Below are 15074 nucleotides of genomic sequence, written 5' to 3'. Positions count from 1 at the left end.
TGAATAGATAAAAATGTGATTTTATATATTTAAATATATAGATATGTTACTCAATCATAAAGAAGAAGGAAATTCTGCCATTTGTAACAACATGGATGAACCTGCAGGGCATTATTCAAAGTGAAGTAAGCCAGACAGAGAAAGACAAATGCTATATGATCTCACTAGTATGTAAAATCTAAAAAACAGAACTTATAAAGAGAGAGTAGAGGAGTGGTTACTGAGGGGTGGAAGAAATGGAAGATGATCAAAGAATAAAAACTGTCATTTATAAGATAAATAAATTCTGAAGGCCTACTGTGCAGTAAGTATGCTGACTATAGTTAATAATATATTGCATTTATGAAATTTGCTAAGAGAGCTTATCTTAAGTGTTGTAACCACAAAAAAAGGTAACTGTGAGGTGACGGATATGTTTATTAACTTGATTGTGGTAATTATTTCACAAACTATACTTATATCAAAACATTACCTTGTGTACTTTAAATATATACATTTTTATATGTTAATCATACTTCAATAAAGTTAAAAAAGGAATTGATTTTTATAGGTTTAGTCTCTTTTAATTTTGGATGTGTTATCTTTCCTCTTTCTTGTACTCATTGCAATCTCTTATTCAACAAACCTGACAATAGTCATAGTGACTACTATAATTTTAATAATTATTGTAATTATAATAGCAATACTAACCTTAATTCTCTTTACATCTGATTTTCCCAGTAGCAATTGTTATAGCAGTGTTGCTGTGGGCCAGCCACTTTCTCATGTGCTTTTATAAGTGTTGCCTAACTTAAATGTAAGTGCAGATAAAGTCCCATGCATTGCTTATAATAAACCCAAGGTAAAGGAGGACATATACTGTGCACTTAAGTTATCCTCTGTGCTGTCGTCAGAGGCCTTAACCCCTCAATCTTTCTGTTCCACTCTGTGGGTTACTGTTGGATGATGGCTTTCCTAATGACAAGAGCCAACTGTCTAGCAGAGAGATGATGACACTTGAGAAAAACTGCAGTAAATAGGTTAGTTGCATACATTATCTTGGAAAATATCATGTTCTGTTCATTAATCTCTGCACTGTGGGAAGGGTAAGAAATGAAACGTGCTTGGATTCAACTCCCAGCACTTCCATTAGGAGATGATCGTCTGGTTGCTTAGAAGTCCATCTGCTCCTGCTGGGTGTTGTGCACTTGGAGGCCTAAGCCCAGTAAGTCATACCCAGCCATTGCCAAGGACCCAGATTCACTGTGGCAGAGGTGGTTAGGTTTCTATGTAGAAAATAGTCTGCAGGAATAGATGACTTTCTGGAGCTCTGATTTTTTCATGCAGATGACCCATGGCACATTGAAAAGCGAGGATGCACAATTTACAAAGAACTTTTTTTTTTTTAACAGCTTATGTGTGTCTACATTGTAGCATAAGTTGTAGGACTTTACACTCGGTTCTCTGATATAAAAGGGGAAATTGGGACATTTGGTGGGATTGATAGTGGTGTATGTCTTTCATTAATATGTCTTCCTGAACTGGAAAAGACACAGGGCAGTAGTCTGGGGCTTCTCTGTTAAGCTGGGCAGACTGGTGCCTATCATTTTGCCAAAGGATAAACTGCTTACCTTGGGAGACAGAGTAGAACAGGAAAGAACTCTGAGCTGGGGATTCCTCCTCTGACTTCTCCAGTGATTTCGCTGTCTGTTGTTCACTTAGGAGCTTAGGTTTTCTAAAAGCTGAAAGTCATAAATACACTGAAACAACCGTTCACATTTCAAATCAACTGCTTAGATTTTCCCTCAATATGACAGTTCCATTTTCCTTGTCCTTACCCAATGCCCTTCACTGATGGCTAAAGATATCCCTTCCCAATATCTTTTATACAGCAACGTTCTCCCTTTCCTCAGTTAGGAATTCACAGTGCATGCCATTTCTTTGCTAGAGTGTGGGTATTCAAGCTCTGCCCCCAGCTCATGATAGCAGCATATCAGAACAAAATTCTCACCTCCTGAGGTTCATGTGTGTCTGAAGTGTTTTAGTATTACATATGATATGGGCTGGAATATTAGCACATGTAGTTAGCAAAGTACAGAAGCACTCATTATCTAACTGCACAGTGGCAGTCCTTCTAGGCAAGTTGTTGCTGGAAAAGTGCTGCTAAGGCTGCTACTCTGATCTGGACATTGAATATCATTGTGTCAACGGCCACTTCAGCTGTCTATTTCCTTGTTCATGTAAGGGGAGCTGCCAGGCTCTGAGCAAGTCCCAAACTCCCAATGATGCCCTTGGGTGTCAAGCTAACTTATAGTCCCAACATTCCCCCCCACATTCTGCTTTTCCTCCCGAGCCCACTTCTATTCTTCCCCTGCACCTGTGCCACCATTCAGTTGGCAGTCTCTTTACTCCCCTCCTTCCATGGAAGCATTGTCAGCAGTCATTGCTCATCCAAATTACCCTCTCCCGAAGACCTTCTCTAAATTTACCAGGGAGAGAAAAATTATTCTTTGTTTGAATTTTTGCTTTTCTTTTTTTGCATATCATGTATCTGCCTTGATTGAGAGTCACTTTTCCCCAGTTGGTTTTCAGTGGTCCTCACTGACTACTGAATTTCCAAGGCCTTTTGTTGTAATCATGTTGCAGAATAAACAGCATGAGTATAGCACATTGCACCTATAGCTGGAAGAAGTCCTTACCCAATGCCCTACTGCAGCTTCCCTAAATACATGGATTAGCCCCCAGAAGTTATGTATTTGAAGGATCTGACTCATGAACTATGTGATCTATGTAAAAGGAAATATTGCCTACGAGCAATTACCACACCGCAGTTTTATTTTTCCCTGAGACACAAAGCATGGGAAATAATGTAATTTAATACAATAGAATGCAAAGAATAAACCATTGCTCAGAAGAAACAGCACATTACTTAGCAGCTGACAAGAATTACTTGGAAACTTCCAGTAGCAGCAATCTACATGAGCAATAACTAAAGAATATAGCTCTTTCTCTTACCAGATGGCCATATACACTATTTCAATTACACAGGAGAATTCATAATCATAGAGGATCATTTAATACAAGCCTTCATCAGTGTTTCTCAGACTTCATAAGCATCACTGAAAGAGATGGTTAAAAATTCATATCCCCACACCCCAGTCTCAGAGACACTGAGCAGGTGGAGATTCATGTAGAAACCATGAAAATCAATGTATTGTGCACAGCCCAGGGAATTCTGATGCAAGTGAGCCATAGGTCACACTTCAAGCAACATTACTCTACACTGCAGATGAAAAAATTAAAATTCAGTAATATAAATCAGTGCGTCCCAAGGTAAAAACAAACAAACAAACAGAAACAGTAGAGCCAGGACAAGGATTAACTATAACAATGATACTACTACTAATAATAATGTGTTAAATGTTTTATGAAATATTAGAGATAAAACTCCTGCCTTCCATACAAGAGACAGTTTCACCATTTACCTCTTACTTCCTTATATACCTTTCCTCATCCTACAGGCATTTAAAAAATATGCATTGAGCATCTGTAGTTAAGATATCAAGAGTAAAATGTTTAAAGACAGAGACCTGGTGGAGCTTACACGATAGCAGGCAAGTATTTACAAAGATTAAGAAGAATGTAGAATAAAAACAATAAAAGAAATGATTTGGTTAAAGAAAGAAGTTCTTATGGATCCATTCAATATTTAGGAAGCAATGTAACAAAAATGAGAAAAAACATTTCAAATAATCACTTATCCACTTATTCTTTTATTTCACAAATACTTATTAGTATTTATTATTGTCAAACACTATGCTAGGCATCAGAGATACAGAAGAAAATAGGCAAGACAAGGTCTCTGATTTCTTGAAGGGTAATTTCTGGTGGGCTAGGAAACAGATAACAAACAAATAATTGTTTAACACATAACTAAGCAATATAATTAATACTAAGAAAAATGCTCAAAAGGAAATAAATAGGGCAATGCAGCAGAATAAGAGGAGGTAGGGGTAGAGGGTCATTTCAATATGATGGGCAGAGAAAGCCACTTTGAAATGATATTTTATCTGATACCTAAAATCCACTGTGGAATCAACTATGCAAATTGCTAGTAAAAGAGCCCCCCAGGTAAAGGGAATAGCAAGTGCAAAGGTGCAGAGATGGGTATGAGCTTGTCATAGTAGAGAAAGACTAAAACTGACTTTTTATTGGAGTGTAGAGAGTGAAGAGGAAAGTGATATGACATGAAGTTCAGAGCCAGAGCCTTTGGGATCCTGCAGACCACACAATAAGAGTCTGAATTTCATACCAAGTATAGTGGCCAGTCATTAAAAGCAGAGAGGTTAGATTTTTCAATGTGCATTTTTCCACTCACTGGATAAGATGTAAAGACTGAACTGAAAGGGAGAATGAACATAAGGAAGAAAACTACTTGTTGTTCAAGGATGTTTCATGCTTAAAGAGTAAGGAAGGCCATTTACCAGAAACGAGGAAGAGCAATACAGTTGTGCATCAGGGACATTGATTGTCATTTTCAGTAGGCTAGACTATGTGCAAAAATCCTCTTGGCCCCCATGATTAAGCACAAATAGCCCAGCCTGGCATCAAAGACCATCCACCCATGGCCCAGTCTGTGTCATTGAATTTATCTTGCCTACCTGGGTACCAACCAGATTGAACTGCTAGTTCTTCTCCAGTCATTCTTTCCATGTCCAGTGCCATGCTTTTCCTCATTTTATTCACTTCCATCTTGGTTTGTTCTTGCCAAAGCTCTCTTTATCTAAATTTGAAGACTTATAAATGTTTCCTCCTTCATAGCACCTTTTCTCACAATCAGATATAATCCCTTCCTCCTTGGAAAACGTATTTCCATTCACACAGTTATGCCAAGCATTATTTCTATTTATTTTTTATATCTTTCCTATGAGCTTGTGAGCTGCTTACAAAAGAAAAAAAATTTTGACTCACTTTTTATTACCCATGATGCCTTGTACAGGGCCTCAGTATGGCGCATGAAGAGTCCTATAACCTGAACTTGGTTAACTTCAGAACCTCACTTCTTACTCTCACCCACTCCCATGCTGGTAACCTTGCAGGTCTATGGTAAAGGCTATGCTGTGTTGTAGCCCAAGCCTTTATTCTTACTCTACCATATTCATGGTTCACTGTTCTGCATCTTGTCTGGCCAATATCTACATCTCTTAAGACAGCCAAGGGCCAATCTCTTTATGAAGTGGTTTTATAGCACTTCACCCGCTCCTCAAGCAAAACTGCCAGCTCCCTGTCAGATGTTCTCCCTGACACTGTATAAACTTGAACTATAACACTCTATACATATTATTTAATATAAAATATGTAATATCTTCCAGGGCATTGCTAAAATATGAAAATAAATAAGGGCAAATGCTAAACTGAAAAATTAAAAAAAAAAAGAAGAGAGGAGACCAAGATAGACAAGAAATACCAATTTCTCAGAAGGTGAAAATCTCTGAGTTAACAGAGGAAAGAAAGCTGGATCCCCCAACTAATGATTCTAAAGGAAAGCCCACCAACTGAAAAGCTCTGCGTATACACAACAAACATCACACCAGGTTTTGTGTGTGTGCCTCACTCTTAAATATACACATATGCACAAACTAAATATTAGTGTGAAGCCTCTAAAAAAGAGAAAGGTAATTCAGGAGCTACAGAAAATAGGAAGAGGCAATTTCTCCAAAACTATAATTTCTCCAGAGGAAAAAAATGCTGTAAAAAGTAGCATTCACAGAATTTCAAAAACAGCTCTTAGAAATGAAAAACATGTGAGAGCAGAAATAAGAACACACAAGTGCACAAACTCATTGCAAGATACAATTGAGAAAATCTCAAGGATTTTCATCAGTAAGCAGAAAAAAATGTCAAAGAGATGAAACATAATATTTCTAAAAAGAAAAGGAAATTAAAGAATAAACTCTAACTGGGAATCAACTGGGAAGTTCAAATACCAGAAAAAGAATGTAGAAAAAAACAGAGGATAGACAAATATTTAAGAAATAATCCACAAAAGTTCTTATTTCTGGAAGGAAAATATCCATTGAAGGCTCAGGTCAAGGACTGAAAAAACTTGACTAAGACATATAAGCATCAAATTTGAGAACATTGGGTTTAAAGAGAAGATCTGAAAAGGTCCATGAGAATATAGACCATTTATAAATACTCAGAAATAAGAATAATCAGATTTCTTACCAGGAATACTGGAAGCAAGAGAATAATCAAGTCGTGTATTTAAACTTCTATAGAAAATAATTTTCATGCTGGAATTTTATACTGAATGAAACCATGCTTGATGTTAAAGGGTGGAATCAGTATATAACTGAGTATATACTCAGTTAACACCAAGTCAGGAAGCTATAGTGGTGTGCTCCTCCACAACAAGGGCTATTGTATCTGAAAACAAGGTATTCAATGCAAGAGAGGGAAAAAAAGAAAAAGGAGAGAGAGTTGAAAGATACTTCTATAATGATAGTAGATGGAAAGCCTGGAATGAAAACCACACAATGGGTCTAAAAATCAAATATTTGAGATTGGGCAGGAAAATAGATTGTTTCCAATTGGGGAGAAAATGTAACTGATCAAGATTACCTAGCATATTTGAGCACAGTGAGAAGATGTTTCCAACTCTTTCAGAGAACATGTGTTAGCAGTAATAAATACATAGAAAAAAATGCAATTATTAACTAAAAAGTAAGCAAGAAAGCAAATGTGATCATAATATGTTAGGTGACTCAGCTACAAATAGTATTTTCATAGTTGTGATGATATAAACCCTGAATTTTGATTTAATCAGAAATTCTGATATGATTGTATTGAATGGATGAGGGGAAAGGAAGTACATTGAAAGTGGTTGAAAATCAGGGTTAAATATTTGATTTCTCTATATCAAGAAATAATCTAAATATAAAATTTAAACCATTAAATATCAGCATAAACATATCAACTACGTAAAAACTGCAGACTGACAGACTGACAGCTGTCGGCGGGGGAAGGAGAGGACACTGGATGAAAGAAGGTGAAGGGATTAACCAGAGAACATATATGCATGACACACGGACACGGACAACCATGTGGTGATAGTCAGAGGGAAGTGGGGGGCGGAGACTGGGTGGAGGTGGGCAAAGGGTATAGGGGTAAATGAGGATATCTGCAATAGTGTCAAGAATAAAAATAAAGTTAAAAAATTACTTGGAAAAAATGAAAAAGGTTGCCTCTGAGGAGCAGGAAAGGAGTGAAGAAGAATAACAGAAGAAATAACAAGCACATTTTATCACTCTTGCCAAAAAACATTTAAACAGATTCTTGATGTATAAACTATTAAGACCATTCTTCTCCTCTCCCCTAGATAAATAAGAGAGCAATAACATACAGAACAATCACTATCTGGAGACTAGTACACTTTGCAAAATGATTTGTTGCAATAAGTGACCCAGAAAAATAATGATTATAAAGGTGTTTAGGCAGTTTTTATATAGTTTAAAGCCAGAAAGCCCTTTCTGGGTATATACACTTTTCTTCATTCAAAAACTAAAAAAATTCATATTATTTATCTAGACCACAATCCATGATTAGAGAAAATATTTTAATTTACTCAGTCATACTTTCACTGAATGGCCGTTTAGTATCAAGCAGACCACATTGATTCTAAGAACAATGAGAAATATAATCAGAGTAGTGATACGATCAGATTTGCATTTTAGGAGATCCTGGTTTATTGCATGGACTGAATGGGACTACAGTTAATAATACTGTATGGAATACTGGAAATTTGTTGAAATTGTAGATTTCAAGTGTTATATCACACACACACATACAAAGGTAACTATGGAAGGAGAAAATGTGTTAATTAGCTTGACTGTAAAAATCATTTTACTATGTATGTGTATATCAAATCAACATGTTGTATACCTTAAATATATACAACTATCCTTAAAAATAAATGAATAATTTTTTGAAGAATAAATATTTTAATAAAAGAGAAGATATCTATTTGTGGGAAGCACCAAAATAGTTCAAATAAGAGGTGATGATAGTGCCCTGGCTGGGTAGCTCAATTGGCTGGAGTCCCATGCACCAAAAGTTTGAGGGTTAAATCCCCAGTCAGGGTATGTAGATACATTGTGGGTTCAGACCCCACTGGGGGTGTGTATGGGAGGTAACCAATTGATGTTTCTCTCGCATATGGATGCTACGCTGTCTCTCAAATCAATAAATATAGCCTCAGGTGAGGATTAGAAAAAAAGAGGTGATGATGACAAAATTAGGGTGATGACAGTGGAAACAGAAAGTATATTCATTTGAGATATATGTTGGGGGGGATATCACTACTTTTGGTGGTTAATTGTTTTTGCAATGAACAGAGAGAGGTACTGAGTATAATTTCCAATTTGGGGCGACTGAGCAACCAAGTGTATGGTGGTGCTATTAAATGGGATGGGCAATAGTGGCATTATTATCCCAATACAATGATCTTATCTATGCCTCTCCCTCAGCACAACTGGGTTTTCAATCAGCTGAAACTTATAAATGAGGCACTCAGGAACTTCAAGGAACATCAAGCCTCACTGCTTGACATTTAGGTTTTGAGTCGAATGAAAGGGTAAGTTAATGTGCCAATGCCAAACCAGAAACCCAGATTCAGACTCAGGATAGACTCACTCTCTCTACTACAAGTATTAAACAGTCATTTACCAACTAGATCCTTTTTTGTCTTCTCCATTGTATTTGCTTGGACAAAGCTAAAGAGATTATTAATATTTTTCTTCTCAACTTCATGTAAATAAGATTTTTCTCTCAGTTTATGTGTGATTTTGTATGTACGTGTCCCAATGGGTTTGTCTGGCAAAAGGCCTTTCAAAAACTTCCAAAGGAAAGAGAAAATGAAATAAAAAGTTATCTACCTTGGGTAGAAAGCCTTAGGAGGTTGAATAAATGAGAATGTTTTAATAGAGGAAAATAATGGAAAACATTTTTTTACATTCCAGTCATGGGGAGAAATCTCATGTGGAAGTTCTTCAATAATTTATATTTACATTCTGCATAGTTTAATAAGATAAGAAAGCAGAATATAAACACCACTGAAATCTCAATCTTCTCACACATTTTCTTATAATTTCCTAAATTTCTTTAAATATGAGAACATGCAAGTTCCTCTTACAGTTGGTTCTTCAGGACCCAAGAATAACTCAATAATTTCTTTGGGTTAAATAAATAATACACATATTTATTTTTACTTACACAATATTCATGAAAATACTCCAAGTATCTTGTTAAAGTAATTAGCAATTACAGACCTCACTCTACAAATTCCTATTAAATAATTTCAATTAAAAACATAAAAACCTTGAATTTAGTAAATAATCAAAAATCTAAAATAATAGTCTTTATTAGACTTTTATTTTAAGTGGATACATTTCTTTAGCTCTCCTTTAAACTAAACTACCTAATTCTGGAAAAGCTCAATTTCCTTTAAAGTTCTCAAAAAGCAATACCAGATCTGTGATAAGATACGCTCTTGTAGATGATATTTATATAGTTTTTATTTTAAAATATAATAAATAGCCATTTATCAAGTTTGTAAAACCTAGGAGAGTGTAAGAAAAATAAATTTAATTATGATTTTACCATGCATAAATAACTACCTTTAATGCCTTTTTTTCAAAATTAGTATATGCATGTATTTAAATTCTGCATTTTAAAATTTCACATTGATTGTGAACATTTTAGCAATTACCCAATGGGGAACGAAACAGGACACAATGGGATGTGTTCTTTGGGAAGTGTATATCAAGATGGTTTACTCAATTGCCGGCATATGGCCATAGACTTGAAGGGGATCCTTGTAAAAACCACCTGGTTCATAGCATAGTGTGGGCCTGTGGTCACTTTTTTATATCTTACAAAATCTCTGCAATTGCTACAGCAATGGTTTAGCAATAAATGAAATCCCAAGAGAGGAAGGCATAGTAAATTTTCTTTGCTGAATTGGATGGCTATGACAGTAGTTATGAGTCTTTTTTAAGGAAAAATATACAACAAATCAACAATTTTTCCTTTTAGTTCAGCTACCTATTACCTCTGTTAAGTATGTACACACATTTTTTTTATTCTGTTTACTGTGTTTCACTAAGATCATTATTTCCAATGTTAATTCCTACTTGATAGGATATACTTGCCCTCTTCACAGTGTTTTAGATTTGGGTTTATAGGCAAAGTCTAAGGAGACCATTTTGTCCCTACAAGATATCTTGGAAGCTATTTTAATAATAAGGTTAAAGTTAAAATGTGTACCTCATTAAGTCGTTGGGAGGACGGAATGGGCTGATGTTAAGAAAACGCTGACATAGCAAGCACTCAATAATGGTAACAATTTGGAAGGGAAAACCTGGGCCACTTAGCTTCTCTTAGCTGGACTTTCCTTGGAAATTAATATCTTTAATGATGTGGAAGAGTTGACTCTGCAAAAGCTTTAACTTCCACGGAACTACTTAAGGAGGGGTGGAAGGAAGAAGATATATACTTTAGGCCAACATGAGTGAAAGCAGGGAAAGAACCTTTTTTGAATTCTCATGTTTGGGCCACATTTACTCCTCTAATGGTTCAAAAAAAATTCTTAAAAATTTCAAAAATGGAATAAACCTTGTTGCAACCATCTGAACTATGACCTAGGAAGTTCCTTCAGATTTCCCTTGTTTCTCCTTGTACACCTTTTCCATCTTAGTTCCCTCTGGGCTCAACCTTACTCAAATATATTTTTGTGGCAAAGATGGCTAACTGTCAGTCAAAGATTCATGCTTGCCATCTGCCTGTAGAGCTGTTGCTAAGACAAGACTGTGCAGCTAGTCATTAGGTTCCCTGCATGTAGGTGGAAACCTATAACTAATTCTTTCCAGTGGAATGTCAGGGTAATTGGTGTGTGTCACTCTCAGAGTGGCATGGGTTTCTTTTCCTATGTACTGGCTAAAAGAAAGGGGAAAGACATGATAGGACAGAGCTAGCCTGGGTCTTTGAATGATTACCTAGAAGGCCACTTGCCACACATAGACAATGGGCTGTTATATGAGTGAGAAGTAAACTTAATATTGTGTTAAGCCACTGTAATTTGGGAGCTTGTTATAGCAGCTATATGATAATATCTTAATTACTTAGAATAATACTATCATTAGTTACTCAGTGTAAGACCAACTGACTACCTTGGTACTGACCAGGGAACTCCATAGACCTCTATTCTAAGCAATTACTATTCAACTGCACATACACAATCTGTGGCTACTTGAAACTGTACTCAATTGCCTAATTAAGGTACTCACCTACCTAACAAACCCACTTACTCTAGATCCCACACACCCAGGAAGAAAGACGAGATAATGTGTTTTCATATAGCCGGACACAGTCTCTGTGTCTCCTTGAAATTTCATTGTCTTGACCCCAAGTCCATTCAAAGAAACACTGTCATAAATCCACTCTCTATTGGATTTTGAAAAGCATGGCACAAACTGATACAAAATATAGCAAAGGTGAATTTCAAGTATCTTCTAGACAGGATGAAATCCTTTCTATCTATGCAATTTGACTGACCCTCTATAGAGTTTAACTATCCAACAGCTCACCGAGTCTCACATAGTCTATGAGAAGAACATATACACAGCTATATTATAGTATATAATAGGGAAGAGGCCACCAAATTTGCCCCAGCCATTCTCCTAGTCACCCAAGACTTCTGGTGATGCCCATATGACTAAATTAGATTTTTTCAACCAAAAATAATCTAAAAAGGAGAGTGTGAACCAAAAATGAGGCAAAAGACATTTAATTCAAGACACATAAAAGACATAAAGATAATTTACAAAGTAAATTAGGTAAATAATTTTAGAAAAGTTGTCATATCTATCTTTTAGTTTTATTTCTTAATTTATATTGTCAAAGATTAAAGCCTATTAAACTTTTTGTTGCATATCATTTTAGAGAAATAATAAAGCATCTTTTTATGTCATTTCTTACAGCAAATGTAACTCAGGTACATAAAGCTATATTTATCTAACCTACGTGGGCACTAGCTCTTATTGTACATTTTAAACTATTTTACTTCTTCTATTCTAAGACCCAGGTCACCAAAGTATAGCTAAATTGTTTAGTTGCTAGTGACTCACTGTGGAAGCACAAATCCTGCATCATAACAGTGATAGGGAAAGGTTGCTTCAGAATTGAACCAGTGCCAATGGAGATTGTTTTGATTTCTTTCTGTCTCCCTCTCTCCCTGCCTCCCTCCCACTCTCTCTCCCTCTTATCAGGAATAGTTTATAATGAATGGAATTCATGATCTAATTACCAATTATTCAATCAAATAAACCATGAGAACGATATGTGTCCCAATAAATATAGAAAAATTATCCTGGGACATCTATAGTTCAGAAAATTTCACCTGAACACAAAATACACAGCTATTGAGTGTCAGTGCTGGAATTCTAATTACATCTACTTGATTCTAAAGCCTTTGTCCACACCACTACATCCTCCTCCCTCTCACTTTCTCTGTACCCACTCACTCTCCTTGTGGGTTCAATTGGAGACTTAAGCTTGTCAAGGGAAATGAATTTGTCTATCTTTGCACAAAGCATAGTGAAATCTGGGCACAAAGCCTGGTGCAAATTATTTCAATTCACAGCAGATTAACAAAAAATATCATATATGAACTCATCATCGTGATGTCAAATATTCCTTTTAGACCATCTGTTAAATGGAATATAAAGCCCAGAAAATAGAGATGACGTTGACACTTAGAAACTAACTCTCCAAATATTGAATGATTGACTATAAATCAGTGAAATAAGACATGACAAAAAAATAACTTTCAGATGTTTTTGGTGCTTTCAAAGTGCTTCTAAATACTGCTAAGATGTAGGGTGACTGCTTTCACTGGCGAAGAGTCTAATAGATCACCTAACCAAGCACCTGGCAAAGCAAATAGGGAAAAATAACAGAATCAATTTATACAAAACTGTGGCTTTTGATTCTAAGTAATCAGTAGTCTGGAAAGCCTTCAAGATAGTTTAGGTCAGGCGTTGGCAAACTTTTCCTGTAAAGGGCCAGATAGTAAATATTTTCAGCTTTGCAAGCCATATTGTCTCTGTTGCAACCACTTAGCTTTGCCATTGTAGCATGAGAGCAGACATAGAAAATACATAAACAAATGAGGGTGGCTATGTTTCAACAAAACATTATTTACAATCTATAAGTGGTGGGACAGATTTGGCCTACAGGTTGTACTTTTCTAGCCTCTGGCTTAAGCTATATTTTTTGCCTAGGGTGGGAGTGAGAGAGGCTCATTTAAGTTAATGTCAGCCACAAGACAATAGGTTCTTAGTGAAGAGAAAACAGAAGGTAGAAGGCAGGTCAAAACACTGCAGTGATGCTAAAGCCTATAGGAAGGTCCGTCTCTTCAGAGAAGCTGAAGTAACTATATAAATCTTGTCTGGACTAGAGAGAAAGGAAGTGACTCCATTTATTTTAGGAATTCTTTCTCCTCATTAGCAAGTGAAAGGCTGAAATAAAGCAAAAAGTTTGAGAAAAGCTTGCTTAAGTGAATTCTTGTGGAGTCCCATTATATAGAACAAATTAATCCACTGACATTCCAGTTAAAGCTGAAATGAGGGAGTCTTGTGTCACTATATTGATCCCGAGCCAACTAAAATGCCAATGTCTCTTTCCAAGAAATCAAAACTTCAAGTGTAGGTTAAAAACCTCTACGGTAGACAAATATAAAGGTTTTTTTTAAAAATTCTGACATTCTATGAATGTATGATTTAATTTACCTTTTTCCTGCTCTTAAGGTATATCTACATGACACCACCAATATTTCCATTTTAAGATGTCAATATCTGTTGAGGGCATCTTCAGTGTTGATATATGTCAAATGCTAGATTATGAAAGAATAACACAATTGGTTTGATTTAACATGGTGTAGTTTCGCTCTATACAACTAATGGATTGCTTGTGTCATTCAATTGTTTAATAATTTGCCTTAAAATTTTAAATGACACAATCCAATAAGCCTGGTATTAAGGTCCATGTGAACTAAATTTCAAATTTGACCCAATTCAGATCTTGTCTTCATCGGCTCAGGCAGCCATAACAAAATAGCACAAACTGGATGGCTCAAACATAATAAATTCGATTTCTCACAGGTCTGGAGGCTAGAAATCCAAGATCAAGGTACAAGCATGATCAGTTTCTGAAAAGGATACTCTTCTCAGCTTACAGAAGGCTGTCTTATCCCTACTTCTTTGCATGGCAAGTACAAGTGGGTGGGGGGGGCATGGAGGGGAGAGATAGCGCAACCTCTTTCATGATTCTTCTTATAAAGGCACCAGTTCTATCACAAGGATTTCACCCTCATGACCTCATCTAAATTTAATCACCTCCCAAAGGCCCCATCTCCTAAAACCATCACATTAGGGTTTAGGGCTTCAATATATAGATTTGGGAGGATGCAATTTAGTCCACAGCAGATGTTATAGGTTATAAACAGAAGGACCATAGAAAAAAACAAAGATTATTTCTAACAATTGGTGTTGAAGAGTGCTTGCATTCCTTCCAAGATATCTTTAGAAACCAGCAAAAAAAAAAAAAAAAAAATCTATATCTATATCTATATATATCTTTTGTTTATCTCTATCTGGTTTACCCCATGTTAAAAATAACAATCAAAGTCAATTTAACGTCTTTATCAAATTCCATCTTTCTAGTGAGACTTTTTATAATGAACTCATTTTAGGTAACATTGTTTGGAGGGCTAAAATAAAAATTAGGTGGGAATGTTGCTACTGGGATTGGAATAGATGCATTAATAGGAAGTATCTTTAATTTTCTCTTTTGATTGATTAAACGTAGAAAGAACTGGTGAAGCGTTTTATCTCCAAACACTACAGATTTGAGTTCTAGCTCTAATGGCTTGCTTCAAGCAAAATATCTTGATTATTAAGATGTTCACAGAAGTTGCCATTCTACAGTCACTGGAAATTGAGTTACTTCTGTCAGATTGGCAAACAGACTTCAGATTT

The sequence above is a fragment of the Furipterus horrens genome, unplaced genomic scaffold (assembly GCF_987537825.1).
Source record: "Furipterus horrens unplaced genomic scaffold, mFurHor1.1.pri manual_scaffold_5, whole genome shotgun sequence".
In the NCBI taxonomy this organism is placed as follows: Eukaryota; Metazoa; Chordata; class Mammalia; order Chiroptera; family Furipteridae; genus Furipterus; species Furipterus horrens.
This window is presented reverse-complemented; position numbering follows the sequence as displayed.